Source organism: Marmota marmota, unplaced genomic scaffold (assembly GCF_001458135.2).
Source record: "Marmota marmota marmota unplaced genomic scaffold, marMar, whole genome shotgun sequence".
Taxonomy (NCBI): domain Eukaryota; kingdom Metazoa; phylum Chordata; class Mammalia; order Rodentia; family Sciuridae; genus Marmota; species Marmota marmota.
The window spans coordinates 32,034,730-32,044,686 of NW_026000211.1; positions in this window are offsets into that span (position 1 = coordinate 32,034,730).

Sequence of the window (9,957 nt, forward strand, 5' to 3'; positions counted from 1 at the left end):
ATATATATATATATATATATATATATATATATATATATATATAATGTGTATGTATGTATGTGCAATTTTACTTAATATAATTTCAATTTCTTTCAACTGAGAGAGAAGAAAGTGATTGGTAAGATGGAAACACTGAGATCACCAGCAAGTGGAGGGAACTTTGAATGACATGAATTCTTTTTAATTTTCCATCTATAAACAAATCCAGAATTATGAGAAAGAAGGAAAAAATATCAAAGCCTACAGGCAAATTGCCTACAAAATCATATTATCTGGTACTAAAAGGAGCTTTTAGAGGTAAGGAAAATACTTCAAAACATTTTATAATTAGCTTTCTAAACATAAATTTGTCCTAATATTGCAGGAAACATTGCATAGCCATTTTTAATTTCAGAGGTCACAGCATCATCTCTGGAGGATTCTGCAATTTCAATAAATACTCATAGAAATTATTTCCAAGGTTCTGAGATCATAAAGTGAAAAAGATTCAAAAGATCATGAGCATATGGTTGAATCCACTAACTTCTGCTTTATCTGCAATAGTTTTCAGCCCACTAGAGTTTTTCATTGTTTAAACCAGTTCAGTCAGAGACTGTGATTCTCATTCACCAACCAATATCTTTCAGCAAGTAGCAATCTACGTGCTCAGCTTTAAAAAATCCAGTGTTCTAATGAATGTGTGGCAGAAGGCGCATGACAAGATTCCTGAGTAGTTTACCCCTTGGTCTCCTTTTCTCTTGGGTTTTTCTTTCCCAATAATAAGGTCTGAGCAAGTTATGTGCCACCTGAGATGAGCAATTTGTCTTTGGGCCATGTTTTGCACACTTCTTTAATTGGATAGTACATGGTTTCTAAATCAGCAAAAAGAATATAGAAAACATTCAAAGGGAACTGAATTCAAAGCATCCATTAGCTTGTTCCTATAGTCAGCCCTGGTTCTGTACATAGATTTGAGAAGAAAGAACTTAACACTAAAAGGAATTAAAATCATCACATTATATTAATGCAGCCACATCAATGTTTATAGCAGCTGAATTCACAATAGCTAAACTGTGGAACCTACCTAGATGCCCTTCATGGTGGTATACATACACAATGGAATATTACTCAGCATTAGAAGAAAATAAAATCCTGGCATTTGCAGGTAAATGGTTGGAGTTGGAGAATATCATGCTAAGCGAAGTAAGCCAATATCCCAAAACCAAAAGCCAAATGTCCTCTCTGATAAGTGGATGCTGATCCATGATGGGAGGCGGGGCATGGAAAAATGGAGGAACTTTGATTGGGCAAAGGGGAGGGAAGAGTATGGAGGGAACACGGGGGAAGGAAAGATCAGGGAATGATCATTTCCCTAGGTACATGTATGACTGCACATACAGTGTGATGCTACATCCTGTACAAACAGAGAAATGAAAAGTTGTGCTGCAATTATGTACAATGAATCAAAAGGCATTCTGCTGTCATACATACCTAATTAAAATAAATAAATTAATTAATTACAAAAAAAAGGAATCTCACTTTTCCCACAATAAGCCATCCCTTTTGGTAATAGTAATAGAACATGCTGTTTTGAACACAAACATTTGTTCCTGCCAAGCATATCTTTGAAGGAACCACGCCCCTTATGTCCTCCAGGAGCTGTAGAAGTCATCACCCAGTCAAGGCCGGAGTCAAACCACCATTTCTGGGAGCTGAAGAGCACCCTGCTTTGTTTCCTCTAGCAGTTTGCTGAGCTGCTGCATCTCTAGCCTTAGATATAAATAAACTGCTTCTTTTTATGCCAAAGAATTGGAGAATAAAACTTATCTGAGGGAAGAAGCAAGAGCCAGACCCGCCTTCCCAATACAGAGCCATGAGGTTATATTTTTTTTACCACGATATTTTTTCCTCTCTGGAAAAGTTCACCTTCCAGTTAGCCTGTCACTCATTAGCAACAACAGCAATGCCTTTTGGTCTAGAACACACAAGATGTGCGAGTAAGAAATAAATAATTCCCTTTTTCTCTTTGGCAGTGCTAATTGGCAAACATTTAGCGATTGAAGAATAGCTAAACACCTCAGGAAGGTGCAGATGCTCTCCTTCCTTGCTAGGCAGAGTTAACATGTTGGAAGTATTATGTGTTCTAATTTTACAAATCCCAGAGGCAGCTGATTTATTATTATAGAAAGTATAAAGAAGCTATCCTTTTTTCACGTAAGTACTCAGAGATAACCCCTGAGACTGACTATTTCCCACAATAAGGAGTTGGTAAATTCATACTTGATTAATCTTAATGAGGCCCATGCAAAGACAACAATCTATGTCCTCAAACTGTTTCATCTAGAGATTTTTATCTATTTTCTATTTTTCTAAATAAAATAGGGAGTGGTAATGACCTCAGAAAACTTGAAGTAAATTCTGACTCTACTGATTACTAACCTCTGATCTTAATTATGTTATGAAACTTATAATTTTACTTATGAAACTTACAATTCAAAGTCAGGAGAATAATCAGGGCCCTCTAATTGCCTTGTAGAATTTTGATAGACTAAAAGATTACATGTGAAAACACTTCTTAAGTTATAAACTTTATAAGAAAAATTTCTTATTACTATATTGGTAGTGATTGCACCGACCCCTTTTGATGACTTTTGAAAGGTAGAAGGAAAAAAAAAAAGTTAGTTTCTTCTGTTACTGGTTACTTTATTTATTTTGCCACTAGTGGAAAAAATACCACAGAGTATGGGTTATGATTTGCTCTTTAGGCAGTTCTAAAAAGTAGACAATGAATTAAATCATCCAAGCCTTTTCTTTAACTTAAATGTAAAGATGTCCAGAATCTGATTCTCCAAAATATTTTATTTATAAAATACAAGTATAGATTCTCTTTTCTCTTCCACCTAACTTCACATAGGTTAATGTGTGTCATCACCTTTAGTGAGCATAGTCTCCATATTTTCATCAGTTGTGGACAAGATACCTGAAACACTTAGTGGTCTGTTAGAAATGCCAGACATGTGAACTTGACTCATTTATAATGATCCTTAATTCTATGTGCACACTTATTATCGTACCATTCAGCATGTATCACCTTGATATTTTGAATTTGAACATGTTTTCCTTCTGGGAACAGTGCTGGAAATTATATCTCAAATTTTCAATTCTAAATAGATCTACTTAAAATATAAGTAAACTTCCCTTGAATCCAAAATTGTTCTCATAACACTGGTCAGGGAACATGTTCCTGCTAGAAGGGAAAAAGGGTTTTACCATACTATATAATGACAGCAAGGTGGATCTAGCTCAGAATTCTAAATTACCTCTGCTCTTTCAGGAATTTCTACTCAAGAGACAACAGAATGTTATAAAGGAGGGGGATGTAGGCCTTCTCCCCAAATTGGCTATCCCTATTCTCTTTAAAACTCTCCTGTCAAGTATCAGTATGCCTTAAATGATCAGAAGATGATTTTCAATTTTATTTAAACAGATTCATGATAAAGGAAAAATGCTAATAAAAAAATAATAGCTACAAACAATCATTGCCTTTATAATTTTAAAAAACCACACCAGTCCAAACAAATGCAAAAACTGTATTTACTCTTCACATATTTAGCCAATTAGTAGTGATTCTCAAAAATATTTTATTTATAAAATACAAGTATAGATTCTCATACTTGTGTTTTATAAATAAATATAGAAGGGGTACAAAAAATGTCTGCTGCTTTTTCAATGGTGAATGATTTTTTCCAAACAAACAAACAAATAAAAAAAATCTCAAGATGTAAGTGCTTGAGATACAACAGGTATCATCATCATGGATCCAGTTGTCAATTTTTGGAGCAATAAATTTTGAGGAGGTGTAAGAAAAGGATGCATCTTATAAAACGATGAAGCCTACTGTTGACCTTTGATTGTCAGAGGTTTGAAGTGTGCTAAAAATCTGTAAGGGACAGTTGAGAAATTAACCAGACAATTGTGAGCTTACTAAACAGATTTCAGTGTAGATTTTTGTCTTCATCAAATGAACTGAAAGGAATACATCACAGTTAAAGTTTGAGTAGAAGAGCCTGCCATTGTTGTTCCACATCTGGTTGTTGCTATTTACATTCCTTTGTCGAGCCTACATCTTCATAAGCTTTTAGCAGGTAAATAGTGAACACTTCTGCTTCATGATAAAGACAGAATCGGAGAACATTGGTATAGGCATTAGACTGTCTGATTTCTTCTGTCTTTTTCCATGACTGTATTTACTGCCTTGTCTTGATTTATCAGCAAAACCTGGAAAACTTACAAAATAAATGTTTTGCGGTTTATTTAGAAATAATGCAGAAAAAGTGAAGAAAGCAAATTTTATATAGTTTATTACAATCCAAATAAAATGTAAATTTTACTTAAAAAGATGTAAGATGCAGTAGCATGTATAATTCAATGCAATACTACACAAAGATAATGGAAATTTGTAGGGTTTAAAAGAGCTTAAAATTTGAATCAAAGATCCTGACAGCAGCAGACTATTGTCTAATGTTTAATTAAGGCAAATCTCTAAAATCTAAATTATTTAAAAAAACTATTAAGCAGGCATGTGCCATTAGAGGAAGAAAAAAAGATACTCTTCAAAATGACTGAATTTCTGAAATGGAATTGATTTTCATTGTGTCTGTCAAAAATGAAAAGAGGATCAAAGAGTCCACAAAATAAAATGGCATTTGATATAAATGGTGTTATGATTACATAAAAATTGAATATTGAAACTCCATACAATCTACTTGCAAACTAGATATGCAGACACAGAAAATGAAATCTATAATAGAGATATATAGTGAAGTAGTATAGGAAAGGGAATTTTAGCATTAAAAATGTGGGCATCTCAGTGGAATACGAGAGTAAATTATATGAAATGACTTTTTCTCAAAGAAAGAAAGTTAGAGTAAAAATGGGAATTTTCAACTTAGAAGAAACTTGGACATATTATAAGTTTTTTAAAAAAATATCTTTTTCTCAAATAATCATAGTTTGTAAGTTACTATTCTTTTATCATGTTATTATGCCCTAATTTCAAGCCTACACATAAAAAAACATAATTTATGCTCTTTAGTTTGATTTTCTTACAACTATTGATGTTCAGCAAGCTTTTGCATTTCAAGTATACAGTTTAAATGATATTGTATGAATAAATACAATTGAATCCATGGAATTTTGTACGTACTCAAAATTCAGAGCCAATATATGCAAAGAAGCTCTTCATTTGGCTACTTTTAAATGCATTTTCTCATCTGTACTCAAAGTGTGGAAAGCATCTACAATAAAAAGACATGTACAGGTCACTGCAAAAGAAAAGAAAACATGGAGACAACCTGAATATCCTTGTTGATATGTTTAAATGTATTATTACCTTTCTCTGTGACACAGCCTATGCAATGAAAAGAAAATGTAAAAGCTGTGATTCATGCAGAGAAAAGTGCCTGTGTCACCAAAGTGTAGGCTGGACTAAATGAAGAAGCCTAACATCATTTGTTAGTCCAATAACTCTTTGACTGGATTCACAGAAAAGTCAGTAAGAAAAGCAGAATAACTTGGATTTGCCTAGATGCAGAAAAAAAAAAATGAAGAGGTCAAATGAAAAATTCCAATGTTAATTTAAATAAAATAGGAGAAATATGAAATAATTAGATGATAAATGTGAGAATACATTTCTTAAAAAATGTTTAATACAATAATATTACATAGAGAATAGCACCATTGCCTTGCACATGAATCTTTGGTTACATTTGAAAGAATCACATCAAAAACTATAACTAAAAAGAGATCATGTTTCTTTCCCTCCCTCTTTTCCAAATTTTTTTTGTGTGTCTCATCTTTAAAATCACTATTATGATTCTGTTCTCAGAATTTAAACACAAAACAAACATTAATATTAAGTAGATTTACACAACTGAAAAGTTGTAGAACACCTACCCTTAGTTAGTAGTAGAAGACACTGATTTGGACAGAAGCTAAACATTTTTGGCAGAGTAAGGATTTGAAACAAAACAAAACAAAACAAAAACTCCATACAGGTATGGTTCTTTGTGGTATACCAGACTTCTCTAGGGAAGTTTCACCAGACAGCAAATCCTCAGGAACTAGAAACAACACAAACACCAAATAGCAAACATAATGAGGGCACTCTTCACTTCTGCATTTTTGCTTATGTCAATCCTTCTGGATGGTCTACATATCTTCATCTACCTGTGTAATTGAACCATTGTGTGTGTGTGTATGTGTGTGTGGTGTGTGTGTGTGTGTGTGTGTGTGTGTGTGTGTGTGAGAGAGAGAGAGAGAGAGAGAGAGAGAGAGAGAGAGAGAGAGAGAGAGAGATACTGGTGCTTTACCACTGATCTACATCCTAAAGCTCTTTATTTTACGTTTTGAGACAGAGTTGTCTGAGATTGGGCTTGAACTTGTGATCCTCCCACCTTAACTTGCAGAGTAGCTGGGATTACAGGTGTGCACCATTATGCCTGGCTTTGAATCATTCTTAAATGCCAGTATAAGTTCAGTTTCTTCTCACTGGTAAACATTTCTTTAATTGATTCCTGCTCCTATTGTATTAGGTTTTTTGTGCTTTTCTCTGCTGAAATCTATATGCCTGATTTATACGTTTTTGTGTGTGCATGCTTCCTTCTTTGCCAGCAATATAATCTCTACAAGGCAGGGTCTCTGTCAACACTAATTCTATATCCCAGCACAATACCTTGAATTGTAGCTACTTGATAACAAATATACAAATACATAAAGACAGACAGACAGACATGATGAATAAAATAACAGGTACTTGGAAATTGTGAGAGTAGACCTTTAGACAAATGTTCCCAAAGTCTGATTTGAGAACGATCTTAATCCAAATTAGGAAAACAACAACAACAACAAAACTTGACCTCTTGAATGTAAATATTTGGGTATGGGATAGAGGAATTTGATTTTATATCAAGGTCATCAGAAATAATTGAGCTCATTAAGGTTTATGAAATACCATGGGTGTGGAAGAAATGAGAAGAGATTTTCATAGACTGTGAGCTTGTGTATTTGTTTCATTAATCATTCACAATTATTTTACTCTTATTTTGTATATTCCCTATAAACAACTGGCTAATTTGCTAGTACAGGATGGTATTGCTTAAAGTTTCAGGGATGAGAAATTCTATATTAGAAGAGATTCACATTACTGTTCTATTGTTGTTATTAAGTAATTACCACACATTTAGCAGTTTAAAATAGCATCTCTTTCTTATTTCATAGTTTTATGTGGGTCAGAAGTCTGGGCACAGCGTGGCTCTTTTCAATCTCTAATAGTGTCTCTGAAAAATGAAGTCAAGGTGTCAGCCATTTACATTTTCCTACGGAGGCTCAAAACCTGCTTTTAAGGTCATTTAGGTTACTGTCAGAACTCAGGTCTTTGCAGGTATAGTATTAAGGTCCCTGTGTAGTTAGTGTCAGATAGGGGTGCCCTTCACTCCCTAGAAGCCTACCTCTTCAGCATGTGTTTCCACATGAATTTGATTATCTCAGAGCCTTCAATGACTTTTAGATCCTTCTCAGGCATGCAGTCTCTCTAATTTGCCAATCTACTTCTCTTTCCTCTCCCTTCTGAAGCATCTCTTTTTCAACTGAAGGAAGAAAAAGTTGTTTTGAAAGACTTGACATTATAAAATTGGACCCACCAAAATTACCCAGTTAAATATCCCTAAAATTTTAAAGTCACAGTTACAAAATCTTTTTTGTCATGTAACATAATATAAATTTCAGGGAGTAGGGCCATTATTGAACCTGCTATAAGATACAAAATCCAAGTGTATAGTTCAAGCATCCTTCAGCTTCCTGAGGTCCCCTCTGAAGCATTTTTCTAAACCTCTATCCACTCCATGTTATTCTTTAGTGAATACTCAGAACTCAGTATCAATCATGATCTTAGTTTAGCTCCTATTTTTCAATGAGTCTTGAAAACATATCTGCTATGCTACCTGTAAGGATAAGAGCATTTTAACATCTATGTCAAAAATGTAAATTCATGGGGCTGGGGATGTGGCTCAAGCGGTAGCGCGCTCGCCTGGCATGCGCGCGGCCCGGGTTCGATCCTCAGCACCACATACAAACAAAGATGTTGTGTCTGCCGAGAACTAAAAAATAAATATTAAAATTCTCTCTCTCTCTCTCTCTCTCTCTCTCTCTCTCTTCCTCTCTCTTTAAAAAAAAAAAAATGTAAATTCATATAGGGCTTTTTGATCTAAAGTTCCTACATTCTCTTTGCATATGCAGCTGCTAAACTACTACTTCAATCCTGTTTATACAAATGCAGCTGATGCCAGTGGAAAATCTATTTTTCAAGTTAAATGTGATTCTATTTCTCTATCCTATCTAATTTGCCATACTATATATTTACTTTTTTTCCAATGTCATATCTTCTTGCTAAAATTTTATTTTTGTGAGGCCAGTTTCTAAATCAGTACCAGCCAAATATCAGCAGATAATAGTTTAACAGGCATTTTTAGCAAAATTAATTAATGCAAGTTACTGTTTCAGATAATAAATGGCTAAAGAGAGGAAGAAAATGAAGAAAAAAAATCTTTCCAACTTCAGATATGAAAGTATGTGTGTGCTCACATTTATATATCTCTGCATTGCTTTCCAACAGCCTTGACCAATTTTTAATTTCATAGGCAGTATATGAAATTGCTTGTTTCCTCATACCCTCACCTACATGATATTATCTTGTATTTTTGATCTGTGCCAATGTGGAAAGTGAAAAATGACATCTCATTATTTGTTTAATTTGCATTTAATTATGCACAAGATTGAGTACATTTTCATATGTTTAAAAGCCATTTGTCTTTGTTTTTGTTTATTACAGTGAGCAGCCTCTTCATGCCCTGCCTGTTTTTCTCTTGCATTTTGGTCACTTTTGTCACTTTCTGACTGATTTATAAATACTTCTTTATAATAAGAAAATTGTTTTTTTTCACCATCATTTGTGCTGCAAATATTTTTTCACACTTATCTTTAGACGTAGCTTATGAATTATTTGCCCTGCAGAAAATTTTAAACTATAGAGTCAAATTTATCATCAATCTTTTTCTATATTGCTTCTGACTATTTTATCTTATTTAAAGAGTTTGATTCTACTCCATGTTTATTTAAAATGTTATGTTGATGATTACTTTTGATGATGAAATGGATTCCTTTTTCTATTGACATGGAATTTATTTATGTATAAGTAGAAATCCAGTTACATTTTAATGATGGACTAAAATTTATAGATAGATGCACAAATGCATTATATTGTTTCCATTTGATACCATTAAAATCTCTTTCTCTAATGCCTGGGAGGCTAGCATCATTATTCCTCAACAAAAGAGTATGGATTCTTTCCTAATATTCTTGACTAATATAGCAAGTTAAAATTTTAGATGGAATTTAGATAAAACTGGTTCATATATGTGAAAAAGAAAGCTGCCAATAATTTGAGGATCATATTAAATTGGAAAATATTTAAAAATATTACACTATTGAAACATTCTGTAAAGAATAGAATCTGTCATCATGCATTCAAGACTCTTATGTTTTTCTTCCATAGTTCTCAGAAGAGTTTCACATTTTTTAAAATAAATTCTAAATATGGCTTATTAATTTTGTTTTAAAATATTTTTGTAGTTCAAGTTTTTGTCTTAGTCATTTCAGGATGTTTCTAAGGTCAATCAGAAAGGAAGAAATCAAAACATTCTTAGAGATAAATGAAAATACAGACACAACATATCGGAATCTATGGGACACAATGAAAGCAGTTTTAAGAGGGAAATTCATCGCTTGGAGGTCATTCCTCAAAAAAAGGAAAAACCAACAAATAAATGAGCTCACACTTCATCTCAAAGCCCTAGAAAAGGAAGAGCAAAACAACAGCAAATGTAGCAGAAGGCAAGAAATAATTAAAATCAGAGCGGAAAT